This window comes from Amborella trichopoda, chromosome 9 (assembly GCF_054954075.1).
Source record: "Amborella trichopoda isolate Santa Cruz 75 chromosome 9, AtrichopodaSantaCruz75HAP2 v2.0, whole genome shotgun sequence".
NCBI classification, from domain to species: domain Eukaryota; kingdom Viridiplantae; phylum Streptophyta; class Magnoliopsida; order Amborellales; family Amborellaceae; genus Amborella; species Amborella trichopoda.
In genome coordinates, this window is record NC_142344.1 from 45768558 (window position 1) to 45783237 (window position 14680).

A 14680-nucleotide genomic window follows, 5' to 3' on the forward strand; every position below is an offset into this window, starting at 1 on the left:
TTTTTCTTTAGAGATTTTCTTTTGAGATTTGGCTGATTTTGATTGGTTCACCAAAAAGCTGATCCTGAATTGTTTTAAAACAGGGACATGTACCTTGCAGCCCTATCAAACCATTTTAAAAAGGAAAAAAATTTATATATGGTTGCAACCTTACATGTCGAACTATTACGTATGCACCTCAAAAATCCATCGAAAAAAGTACTTTTAATGTTAAAAAACCTTTTGATTAATCATCTTGATATCAATATATATGACGTCTACAGCTACGGATGCATCCGTATGCTAAGTGCACCTCTTTAAAACAGTTGATCCCAAATTGTTTTAAAACATGGACATGTATCATGCAGCCCTATCAAACTATTTTTCTTTTTGGATTCGGCTGATCCTGATTGATACATCAAAAAGCCGATTCCAAATGGCTTTAAATCACTGACATGTGCTAAACAATTGGTTTACATTAGGAAATTCATTACTTCATAATAAATGAACTATTCATTGCTGTTAGGGATGGAACCTTGAACTAGAGGAATTTCGCATCAGTTTTAAGTAGGATGGAAGGTACTAGTAAAGGACAATGTTATTCATTAGCTATTTTGGATACAGCATCAAGATATAATGGAAAAAGTTTATATAGAGCCAAGGTTCTAAACGATCAAATTAGAGAGCCCACATCAAAACTTTCATTGGAAGAGGTTATTTTGATGATCAAATATCCTCAAATTGATCATCTCGACATCAAGATGCATGGACATGAGAAAAAAATAGATTTCAAAATTTGAAAATAGTACCCTCTTATAACGCATTTTTGGACCGTCAATTTTCAAGATTTTCAATTTTTCGTAGATTTGTTCGATCAACACTATTTTTGAGGCTTTAATTTTTGTAATTAAAGATTAAAAATATATTTTAAGTCTATCACAAAGATTTTTTAGTATTCAAACCACATTTCTCCACACTATTTGAAGGTGTGCTTTACTTTGATTATTTAGAGACTCGGCTCTATACAAACCGCACCCAGATATAAAAAAGTAAAACTATATAAAGAGACTGGATACTTTTAGTACAAAGAGGTCACAAACACTCTTGTCTGTTGGATTTCAAATTGGGCGATTGTAAGAGTATTATTGACTAGACTAATGGTTCAAGAAAAAAAAATTCTCGAATTTTATGACGTATTCCCAAGCCATTTAATTTGACATCTAATGATTATGATTGATTGCGACCTCTTTGTAACAAAGATAAATGATCTCATATTATACAATCCCATAAAGCAGTGTAGGACATTATAGTAGCCAACAACTAATAATTGTCTGTATACTTTGTTAGAAATCATTATTTTATCTGTATAAACAATATAAAAAATATATTTATAATTTTTTATTTATTTTTAATTAAAAATATTGAATTAAACGGGGAAAAGGTCTGGTAGTGAGCCTAGCTGCTGGAACATTAATCAATGAGATACAAGAAATAATCGTTCATTGAAACACTATTAAAAAGGAACATGTTTACATAAAGTTGCAATGTTATAATATGAACATGTTTACATAAAGTTCAACCCGTTTTGTTTATTTGTTTCAAAATCGCCCCTAAGTCAACGTGGATTATGATTTATTTTTTTTTAGATTTTCCGTTAGTAGGGCAGGTCCCCAAGTTTTAAGGCACTGTCTTATTAATAGAAAAGAGTAAAAAGAAAATCAAATTTGAGTTGACTGATGGGCAATTTTGAAAAAAAATAAGAAAAAAAATAAATTGACCGACTTTCTTTATAATTTCCTCATATAAACGGAGTATTTTGTATTGGGCAAGCTTTCTATGCTTTAAAAAAGGGGTCGGAGTCGTGGTGGTAGCATCCCCACACCCAATTACTATATCGTGGTATTCATTCCTATTGCTGACACTCCCAATTAACCCTCTTTCAAAATGTAACTCCCCAATCTATCGAAAAAACTTAACTCCTTCAAAATGTAAGTCCCCAATCTATTGAAAAAATGGGTTGGGGTTTGTCTTCTCCATTGAATTACCCAAAAAAAAAAAGAAAAAAAAGCTTTTTATGCTTCAACATGGCCTCGATCAGAATGTCACGTTTCTACACTATTTTATTTATAATTTTTTTCTGTAAACTATTTTGACACCAAATTTTGGGTGACCAATCCTCCATTAAACTCGCACTTGTAAAAAATATAAAAAGTAATCAATAAAATAAAATGATCAAAATACCCTTAAAAGTTTCAAAAGAATATGACACGTACCAAATTTCGTATTCATACAATTTGTATAACAAAATAAAAATAAAATACCCTTAGGCGTCGGATCTAAGATCAAATGGTGAGCGATTCACTTGAACAAAATTAGATGGCTAGATGGTAAAAAAAACATAGATCTTCTATGTTGTAGAAAAAATATAGAAACCATTCATTTTTGTATTTTACTTAAAATTTTAGGGTCGGTACCTAAATCACTCCTTTTCTAAGATAAAAGACAAGTAAAAACTGGGGCTTTTAAAACAGGTCCTTGGCATCGTTTAGGGCACGCTCACCGAAAGTGTTGCCCCACATGTCCTTGCTGTGGTCCTTTGTTGTCCTCTCGACCCTTGAGCCAAAAGTTTAAGCCGACCATCTCACAATAGGAATCCTCTCTCTCTCTCTTTCTCTTTCTCTTTCTCTCTCTATATAAATAAACAAATACTCTCTCTCTCTAAAACAAAAGGCCAAAAGATAAAGATGCGGGTAGTGTTGGTACGATATGTGTACTAAGGAGAAAGAACGAGTGGAATGAATGCTAGTTTCCTTGTAACCATAAAAAAATAAGTGCAGATGTTTTTCTATTCCCCATTTTTTGTGATGGAAGAAAACATAGAGGCAATATTTCAAACATAAAATTCAATGCCACTGCTTCTACCGATTTCTTCTTGTCCTACTCTTCCTCAGCATCATCACTTCACATGGCCTTGTTTTTGCTTATTTGTTCTACTTGGGAATTATAGATGCTCTCTTTTTTTCTCTCTCTTCTCTTCTCTTCTCTTTTTCTCTCTCTTCTCTTCTCTCTCTCTTCTCCCTCTTTCTCGCTCTTCTCTTTTCTCTCTCCCCTCTCTTCTCTCTTCTCTCTCTTTCTCTCTCTCCATGGGATTGTTTTGATTCTGGATAGAGACACAAGGTCACCTTCACACCCACTTTCACCATCCCCTCACACAAGCAAAGAGACACAAAAACAGTCTCTCTCTCTCTCTCTAAAATTGGGCATCATCAAATCACATGGGGTTGTTTTGTTTCTTTGTTTCCATTATAGGATTTAAGATTCTCTTTCACATAAACTAACATGTATACCTAGGGGCATAGACCACCACCGCCCTTTCTATCAAATAAAGTACTATTCCTTTTTCCTTTTGTGAACGTTATTCTTTGGCTTTTTTCGACAATACCTTTTTTCTTCTTTTTTCTTTTATTTTTTAAAGTACTATAATTTCATTAATCATTAAAAGATGTTAGAGATTTATAGCACAAAAAAGAAAAGTCAAAGGAGTTCTTTAGCAACCACCAATTCAGCGAATTGAGTCCCTTTTTTAGCCAAATAATCCACTTGAGTTTGCATCTTTATACACATGCTGAAAAGAGACTACACCAATAATGCCTATGATTTCCATCCATTTTTCCTTTGAACTCCATGGGGTCGAGCTTTCTTAGTGCATCAAGTTATAATATTCATCGAATCCCCTTCAACAATGAAAAGCTATGTCCTCTATCGCTCACAAACAATACACAGCTCTTGTAACACAGCTTCCATCTCCACATAACTATGTCTAACTATGTAACACAAACTTTTATCCGCACACGATATCAAAACCGTGTCTAACTCACCAACACATACACTCCCCCTCGTGTAAGAGTGTGTTGAGAGAGAGATACCAACACATGCACTCCCTCTTATGTATGAGTGTGTGCGTGTGTTTAAGAGAGAGAGAGCCCAATCCTCATTGGGGGTAGCAATGGGTGCGGTCGTCGGGTCTAGGTTGACTTAAACCTAGACTTGACCTAGACAAACTCAAGTCCAGGGTTTTGGACCCCGACCTTGGACCTAACCCATCAGGTTCAAAATTTGGAAAATTTGAAAAATTTGGAAAATTTAAAAAAAAAAAAATGTATATATATATATATATATATATAGCACCTATAATGAATAATAATATAGGTTGAATCGCAGCCGTTAGATCTTTATTTGGTGGTTCGTAATACATGTCAATATCTGAATTTTAATCTTTTTTTCTAAAATTAGATCAAGATGAAATATAGGGTGTGTATATTTAATGTCAATGTGCACCGTATAAAAATATGAAACAAAAATAATTTCAAGAATTTAAAATGACCAAATCACCCTTGTCATTTTTAAGTGATATTTTGGTTATTTTATATTTTGAAAAAAAATTATATATTTTTCTTGTGCACTCTATTATTTAGTACACTTGTTAAAAATTTCATCACTATCTGACTTCTCAAAAAAATCTTAGAATTCAAATGGTGATATGTATTTTGAACCACCCAATGTAGAGTTGACAACTGAGATTTTACCTATATTACTATTCATTATAGGTGAGAAACTATTAGTAGCTTTTCATATATATATATATATATATATATATATATATATATATGTGTGTGTGTGTGTGCACACGCGTGCTCGTGTGTGTGTACACGCGTGCTCGTGTGTGTGTGGACATGTTCAAGTCGGGTCGAGGACGGTCCGACTTGGACCCAGATCAGACTCAAGTCTAGGGTTTTGGACCTGGACCCAACCAACTAGGCCCAAAATTTGGCCCGGACCCGTTCCGGTTGCCCGAACCCGAGTGCCACCCCTAAGCCGCAGTGAAAGAGAGAAAGAGAGAGAGAGAGGGCCCAATCCTCATGTCACTTGCAATGGGACTATGGTTATTTTCAACTTTTAAGAAGACCGTAACCAAACTTCCTGCAAAACTAGTTGGCACTTAATGGAGATGTGACCACTCTCATGAGAGGCTCCGCTCGTATACGACATGGATTAGACAGGCACATGATACATGTCCTACATGCTCCCTCCCAATACCCCTCTAACCCACGCTTCGTGTCCTTGAAAATTTCAAATAAGCCTCACCACTTTGAAAACATCAAAATTTCAAATCATTTGTACAAACCCCACACCAAAAGGGTATCAAAAAATAAGGAACCACTCAAAGACAATTGCCCCATTTCAAGGGGCCCCTCTACTTTCTTAGGACTTCTACTATTTGGAGCACCAACCAAACTGTTTGTCCAAATCCCTCACTCATAATCCTCTTTAAAGGCAAGTTGTGTCAATGGTGAGTGCATAGGTGATGCTCCCTCGGGAGCAAATTATACACTTACTCCCTCGGAAGAAATATCTTCTTACATGAATTTGGGATCCACTTAAGAATTCTCATATGATTATATTCGGAAAAAGCAATTTGAAATTTGAGTTTTTAAGCATTATATCTGACTATTCAATACCTGGACAACCTTATTGATTTCCCTTTTTTTCTTTTTTTTTGAACATTAACCTTATTTATTCTCATGGAAATATTTTTTAGGACAATTCTATAGTACATTTGAATATCTTTTTATTTTTGAGTTTGGTAGCTAGGTTGAATATATGGGTTCTAAAAGTAATCCTAGATTGGATTTTATCACGGGGAGTGAATTAAGAAAATGATCCCGCAGAACCATATAATCAATCTTTTGATGTCTTTCATAGAAGGAACCACTCAAAGGCAATCGTCCCCATTTCAAGGGGCGCCTCAACTTTCCTGAGGAATCTACTATATGGAGCACCAAACCCTCCCCCCTTTCTCTCTCTAGAAATTTTTTTTTGGGTAATTCTCTCTCTAGAAATTCTCTAAGGTTGGTGATGTTAATCATTTTTTCCCCTTCAACACTATTTTCATAGGAGGAAAGCCAACCTCCACTCGTACTTGTTTCTGTGGGATTCATTTTACAAGAAGGGTCATGCTCCCGAGGGTGGTGTATAGTTTGGGAATACCCTCCATGGAGCATCTAGCGTACAGTATCCGTTGACGGTCGAGATGAGATGATGGAGACCTCAATAAAATCGTGTAGGTGTGTGAACTTACAACATCTGCCCATCAGGCCATTCTCAACCACCGAATGCTTTGTTGAACAATAGATGCTTACTAAGGGGCACTTTATAGTGGGCTGGCAGTGTATTTTTTCTTTTTTTTTAATGTTAAGTATTAATTAATATAAGGAGATAAACTCCAAAATTCAATCACAAAGAGGAAAAGTAGGGTAAGAAACCCTAAGATCAACCAAAACTCCCCAGACACAACAATCACTAAAAATCGAAGACCTTACTCCATCAAAAAGCTTGGGAAACTCATTGTCTACTAATAAGAAGAAGTGTGTTCCTCTCAAATCCCTGAGCCAAGACCTCATCAACTCGAAAACAAACCAAAGTATCATCTCTTCTACAGGAAGCCCACATGCCGGGGTTGGGGCACCACCCTGACTGCGCCAAAATGGCGGGTCTAAAAGTAGACGGCCAAACCAACGGGCAAAAGTTGGGTGTAAAAGATAGAGCCCGAGGCTCACTGACAAGTAGAAAGATAAAGAGGTCACTGACAACTCCTCTAGGAAATTGAGTAAGCCTGAAATGGAGATCTCACTTCCCAGAAGGAAACAATCATCCACGACATGGGGGAAGTGGCCTTCAGCAAGGCTAATCGTGTCTTGGGTGTCAACCACAAGAAGCAAAATCCTATATGACAGGGGAAAAGTGGCCCTCAAGAAGGCCAATCCTGTCTTGGGCATTAACCACAATAAGAAAAATCATCCATGACAGGGGGAAAAGCGGCCCTCAAGAAAGCCTATAATGTCTTGGGCATTAACCACAGAAGACCTAAACAGGGGACAACAGGGATTCGGATCTCCAAAAAGGGGAAATCCCCATCTTAGGGGTTAGCCTACTTAAATGAGGTGAAAGCCGAGAAAAAGAGAAAGAGTGCAAGAGAGTAGGATGACTAAAGATGAAGGTTGGAGATGGGAAGAGATGGAAAGAAGGAAATGCTGGACATGGGAAAAGATGAGAAGAAGAGACACGAGAATAGGGGGAAGGGGGACAACTGCCCCCCAAAAATAAACACCAAGAAGTTCCCTACTACCTTAAAAACAAGATAGCAGATGAGAAAGGCTTAGGGAAAAGGATAGGAAAACTAAACCTCTGGGAGAGAGATAAAGAGAGAGAGAGGGCGGGGGGCAAGAGAAAGAAAGAAAAACGGAAGCAAGATTTGTCTTGCCGAAGTCTAGATCTAGCCCACAATAGGCTAGATCTGGCTATAACGAGGCAAGAATAGGAGAAACAGAAGCTGCAACTGCAACAGAGCGGATGCTTCCTCTCTCAAGGTAGTAGCGGTCACAGCTACAGCAGGGTGGTGGTGGAGGCTGCTTTTGCTCCTCGGCTGTGGTGGTGGTGGATGCCTACGTTGCTAGGAGGAGGTGAAGGTGGCTACTGTATAGGATAGCTTAGGCTGCCAATGGTTCTCTTGGTGGTGGCTTGGAAACCCTAATTTTTGGTTAGTGAGCAGTTTATATTATTGGTTAGCATAATGCGTTTTTAGGGGTATGTTTGTTCATAAGAAATCTCTTTTTGGGAGAGAGATTTTCGACCTGACGGCAACTTTTTCATGCTTTTTTAGTAGGTCAAAAAAAAGAAAAAGAAAGAAAGAAAGAAATAAATAACGTAGCTTGTATGAAAGTGCTCAAAATTCAAGCCGCATTATAAAATAACAATGTTTCATGGGAAAGTGGCTTCATATCACCTATCTCTTGAAAATTCTCTAAAGAGAGCTTTATATACTTCCCCGAGTGAATACAAGTTATATACTTTACTTACTGTATATAAGTTGTGTACTTTCTCTCATCTAACTATTCAATTTATATCAAGTGAGCCATTGACGTTTTGATCTAGATCTGACATATCAAAGTATTTTATTTTAATTTTTATTTTACAAATTATATGAATATGTAACTTGGTGCGTGCTATCATCTCAATGGGGTGCACTTATGAAAAATATTCTTTCTTCACAGACAAAACTGATTTGGAATTATTAAAAAATATTTTGTAAAATAAAATAATTAAAATACCTTTGAAATTTTTAGAGGTAATTTGATCATATTATTTTTTATGAGAATATTGTTTTATATTTTTTCCAAATGTGAGTTTAAGAGAGGGGTGGATGCCCAAAATTTGGTGTTAAAATATTATGTAAAAATAATTAAAAATAAAATATATAACTTCTATACAATATATAATATATAACTTCTATACAAAAATATATAACTTCTATCAATAGGGCTTTCTTATCCTAAAATCTCTTTATCGGATGGAGATTTCAGGAAAAAGAGGCATTGAAGATAATACATAACTGACTTTTTCTCTTTCTTTCTTTCTTTTTTTTTATTCTATTTAATTTTTCCAACTACCTCTTTCCAGTACAAAGTGCCTCATACTTTTGACTTGAGAGTTGGACAATGTCATTCTTGATAGCGTTGGAAAGTCTAAATTTCAAACCGCCTCTCCATGCATAAGCAGGAATCACAAAAAAAATAGGGCGGCTATACCACAAAAAGTATGGCCTAATTCTTAGGTGCGTAGGGAAGATGAAGTATCTCTTGGATATACATGTGAGTTTGGATTCACCCAAGTCCTGAACTTTTTGGATGTCAAGAGGTGGAGATCCCATCCACATGACGGTTGGAAGGGTTTTGAGATTTTATAAGGTCGAAAATTAGTCTTATATTTTATTTTTTATTTTTTATTTTTTATTTTTTATTTTTTATTTTTTAAAAATATATTTATGTGAATTTTGGAGGAAAAATGTATTTTTAGAAATATTACTAAATAAAAATTATAAAAATATTTTAAAATAAAAATAATCAAACTACCTCTAAATTTATTTTGGTCAATATTTTATTCAAAATGGTTTTTTATTATTTTTATTCAATTATACTTATAAATATAGAACTAAAACCAAAATTTCAGATTAATATTAATTTTGAATAAAAAATAAAAACAAAATTCATTGTTGGCCCTTATGTTTCAACTTGTGCACCACATGTTTTGTGACGCACTATCATAAAACATTCCATATCACCCAAAAAAACAGAAAACTAACTTATCCTTAAACGATGAGCCAAATTTTTTTGAGTGGGCCTTAGAAACCCGTTTTTTTTTTTTTTGGAAAAGTTAAAGTAAGACTGAGAAATTTTGGCTTGAAATAATCTTTGCTTGGAATTGTCGGGCCTTCCAGCCCTTATTGTCGGGCCTTCCGGCTCTACACGAAGTCCCTGCGACTTTCCATACAAAGCTGTCCCTCTCATCTTTCTCTCTCTCTCTCTCAGGTTAAAGACACTACTCACTCATAAGTATTCTCTCTATCAATCCATACAACGGCTTGAACTTTGGACACTTTCATACCTGGCAAGGTGATTCTATTGCTTAAATTTTGTAATGTGGATATCTTCACATTTAAGCATGACTTAAGTCCATCAAAGTGAATCTATTACTTTAGTTTTCGAATGCACTTGTGTTAAGTCAAAGTAACGACTACAAGCAATAGAATTACTTCATGATGAAAAGATGGCCTTTGCATACCGCACTTGGATTGGGTGGGTGCTAAAGGGCAAGCTTTCTATGTCATGAAGGGCAATAAAGATTCAGTTTTTATTTTTTGGGAAAGGTTTCTAAACTTCTTCAACAACATAGAAGATCTATGCTTCCCCTACCATCCAAACGTCATATTTTGATAAAGTGATGCACTCATTGTTGGATATTAGATCGGACGTCTCATAGTATTTTATTTTTTATTTTTTTATACAAATTATACGTGTCATCTTCTCATTGGGGTGCACTTAAAAAACATATTAAAAATAATTTTTCGATAAAATATAATGATCAAAACCCCTTAAAATTTTCAAAGGTATTTTGGTTATTTTATTTTATTGGGAATATTTTTTATATATTTTTTACAAGTGAGAGTTTAATAGAGGATTGGACGCTCAAAATTTAGTGTCAAAATAGTCTATAGAAAAAAATTAAAAATAAAACAGTAATGAGATAAAACATTGTGATTGGGGCAATCTTAGCCCTCCATTCCGAATGGATGGGGAAGCATACAAGTTTTGTGTTGTAGAAAGATTGCCCTTATTTTTCTTGTGGGTCCTTCATTGAGGATCCTGAAGAACCATTTTTTTTGTTTTGGCTTGTACGACTACAAGATAAAAATTTTTGGGGAAAAGTATGTTGTAATTGATGTTGAAGTTGAGTTGGTAATAATATTGTCAAATTCGCTTCACTTCGGTCGCTTTCGGAGTTTAGGTATAAACCGAAGCGAAGCCAGGTGCTACCTGTTGGGTATATGTGGCTTTTAAAGGTCTTATGAGTGCTTGTAAAATGAAATGATATAGTGGAACATGAACTCAGTGGGAGTGTGGTCCCTCGTGGACCATACTAAGAAAACGATGGTTTGCTGATACCGATATGTGCTTAACGATCTAGGCCAGTCGATTGAAAAAAACTCGTGTTACCTGGGCATGAAGAATAAACTGATGAGGGTTTATGGGTTAGCCCTTGATGAGGTCGGAGAATATGCCCGGATGAGTGAGCTGAGGAATTATGTGACCCTTGTGTATGATGGTGGCCTACTGAGATGGGGGCCAAAACCTCATCCATGTTCCATCACACGGCATGCATATTGATCGATCGCTCGGGAAAGCCAGATATTCACCTTTGGGTGAAGCGTATGCATGTGTGAGAGATACCCTTATGCGCCATAGAGCTGTGGTCACATCAGGTCGTGGTGACCTTGACTCGTCTCTAAGGGAAGACCTGTAATCCACAGACTGGGATCGTGACCTCTTGATTCTTCGACCTGACTTTGGTGACACGCTAATGAGCCCTTGCTTGGACTATGGGTCATGGAAAACATTGGGTCGGTTCGTTAAAGCCATTGTGCTCTGTAGTCCACTGTTGAATGTGAAGTACCCCGTTATTACATATTGGGTTCCTAAAACCTTATGGATCCTTTTCCCATCATATTAAATTAATTGTGTTCATTTTATTATTGAAATGATTTTAGTTTTATTATTTGAATTTTTATGAATCTCTCAATATTTTATTTGTGATATTTGGACTTATAAAGGTACAATTATTGTTCTTACAAAGATATAAAAAATCAAATATGTATTTTAAATTATTTTATTCAATTTTAAAAATAAAATTTTTTTTTATAATATTCTATGGGAGCCCATAGTGTACATGGGCCTACCATGTGGCATGTGGGTGGGGCCTACATGTGCCACAAAAGGGTGGCATGCCCCACCTTCTTTGGATTCTCTTGTTTGCTTTTAAGATAAAGTTAGTTTGATTTGTGACATGTGGTCAAATCTTAGAAGGGATGTATTGACCATGGCGTTATCTATTTTGTAGCAAGTTTGGTTTAAAGAGATATGGTCAATTTGAATTGATATGGATCTTATCTTGTTTATATTTGGTAGTATTTGTCTACTTGATATTATTTGACATATCCTTATGGAATATGTGACATGAATCATGCAATTTTATAGAATGCATGATATTTATTTTATTTAATATATTGATGGGAAAATGGTTTAGAAAATGGGGATAAAGATTCATGCACCTTTCATAATTTTGATGGCCCCATCTATGGAATAGATGACTCAGATCTCTCACCCCATAAGTCACCTTTGATCGATCGTCTATGTTCAATCTCACAAGAAGAGGCAAGCTAAAGAAAACCCTAATAAACCCTAATCTTATTCAAATCCTATAAAAATGGATTGTCTCTACCCAAAAATCTCTACACCTTATCTCTTGTACCTAATTTTCATATTTCTCTCTCATATCCCAAAAAAGGGGAACACATCACTCTCTCATGTTTTATCTATTTCTCTCACATTGTGAAAGAACTTAAGGGCTTAGGTTATAGAGTTCTTCTCTCTTATCTCTCAAATATGGATTTACGGCTAAGGGTTTTAGGGTTTAGCAAAAAGAGAATCCATCTCTCTCAAACTAGGTTACTAAGAGAATGCCTAGGGTTTGAGTTTGTGATCAAAGGGGTTCATGTTCCATTGGTGTGACTTGGCCGAAATTTGTTTTTCCGGTTCGAGATTGAAGCTAGACCGTTGATCCCGTGCCATCGGATAGTGGTGACTCGGTGTGGGGTGTAATAAACCCGATCGATGTAATCTCCGACACTCTTCTTTTTTGTGTCTTGCATTCTTATCTTTTATTATCAAGCATAGTGCATAGTTATTTTAATGACATCAAGTTGTTAAGATCTTGGTTTTATTGTTATGTTAATTTTATTTTGAAATTTATCTTATTATAATAAAGACCACATGTAAGTGATATTTTGCCAAAAGAAAGGGGTGAAAAAAAAAAAAAAATTGTATTCCCCGGTAAAATATTACATAGGTTTTTCTTTCATTGGTATCAGAGCTATTGATACTTGATGCCATTAGTTATTTTTTCTCTTTATTGAGTTTAGATGAAGCTTAAAATGAGATATAAGAAAGCTAATGACCTTTGTGGTCAAGAAATACACCTACGGTTAAGAATTATTGAAATACTCCAACGTGGAAAAGGCACTCTGTAGAATAAGTATTCTGGGCTATTTTGGCGTAGTAATATGATAATGAGCTATTTTTCTATTACATACTTCAGTGATATTTTGTGTCTTTAAGAATAGGATCTACCTGAAACATTTCAGTGGGAGATCCTAAGGGAATTAGCAGTTATGGAACCATCAATGAAGGGTATCAGTCTGACCCTACAAAATCCAGGAACTGTCTATTCAGTTGTGATTTTTCCCACCAGTCATATGATTTTATTTCTTGTTGAAATTTTACTCTAAAGCCCAAAATTGAGTCTACTTTCAAGCAAAAAATGCTTCATCAAGAAATTCGATGTAGTTTAAAAGATATAATCAATTTATTAAAGGGTGTGCAAGTGTTGTTTTCTGCAACGAAAACAATTTCCATGATTTGGAAATCATGATTTTATTTCTATACTTAACAGAGTGTTTTATGGTCCACACTAAATTTTTAGACTTCTATTTTGAGTTTATGTTCTAATAAAATTTATTTGAAAGAGAAATATCTACAGGAAGAGAGGAATAAAAATTTTGGATTGAAGAGAGGTCATCCTAAATTTTCTGTAATTTGGTATGTTATTCATTGAAGATATGAATATCTATATTTATCAAGCCTACTTAACAGAGTAATATAAGGCTTGTGAAAATATATGTATTACTATTATGTGTCTAATTTCAAACAAAATTAGTTTGAAAGAGAAACTCCGTGATGGTAGAGATAAAAGAGAATTTTACTAGATAGTGTTCATCCTGGAATTCTGCAATATGATTTATTTTGTGACGTGCATGTCACTTATTTATTTCTCTGAAGAAAAATATTATTTGGGATTCAAACTATAATACTATGATTTGGTTTTGAGTCTAGTTTTCAACACAAAAGATTTCAAGAAGAAATTCTTTGAGAATTGAGAGAAACAATTTTTTATTGAGAGAATCTGATTTTCTGCTGAGAAAATTACATTGTGACCTAAATGTCATTGGAACGAAGACTCACTATATGGTATGATTTAGGAATGGAACTGATCATTATTTTATATTTTTGAGTCTATTTCAACATTCAAAAGGATTTGTAGATAAACTTTTTATGAGTTGACAGATATCATATTTTTATCATGGGATGCTCATGCTCTATGCTGCAGTAAATTAAAAGATGTGGCATGTTAAAGCACATCATTGAATTCCCAATTATGGAGACCTTTAAGACTCATTTTAAAAGGCTTTATAGTGTTCCATGAGTATGGTTTATTGTAGTACAACTTCATAGAGATGTAATGCAGAGTTAGCAAGATAAGAGACTCTATGTGAAGAGTATTCGATCTGAAATAGCAGAAAGAAGAAAGAATACAATACCTATAAAAACATATTGGTTTCTTCGAAATGAAAGGATATATAGAGAGATTTGATGGTAGCATATAATCGCTAAAGATTAGTGGGAGAATCGAAATTGTGATATTTGAAATAATGGGATGAAGGAGGAATTTTTTTCAAGGTGTAAGACAAGGGAATCCAAGTGTCGAAGAGATGGACACTTTGTGACATATGAAACCGATGACTAATATATTATCCATCAGTTGTGTGCACTTCCAAGATCACAAAGTTTGTCAAACAAGCAAAAGCGATGAATAAAGAAAGCCCAGGTACTATACTACATGGTTTTGAGGTATAAAATCTATCACACATTATATGGTATGGTCATATAGGGAAAGATGATTCAATAACTTTGTTTAATGTGCTTTGGTATATTTTGGCTAATTATTTTTTCAATATGTATGGAGTGTATGGACATTAAGTGCTAAGTGCTAACAAATTTGAAAGTGCTTGTTTTGAATACTTTGTATTTTTGTGTCTCCTTGTGCTTGAGTATGAACTACTTAAGGTAGTGATACACATTGATATGTGATTTGATCAAGGGCTTTGAGCCCTAAGGATGAAACACGAGAGATGTGTATGGCTCATTCAAATATGTAAGCACAAAGGGAGTGTTCTGATGGAACTCGGTCTTGG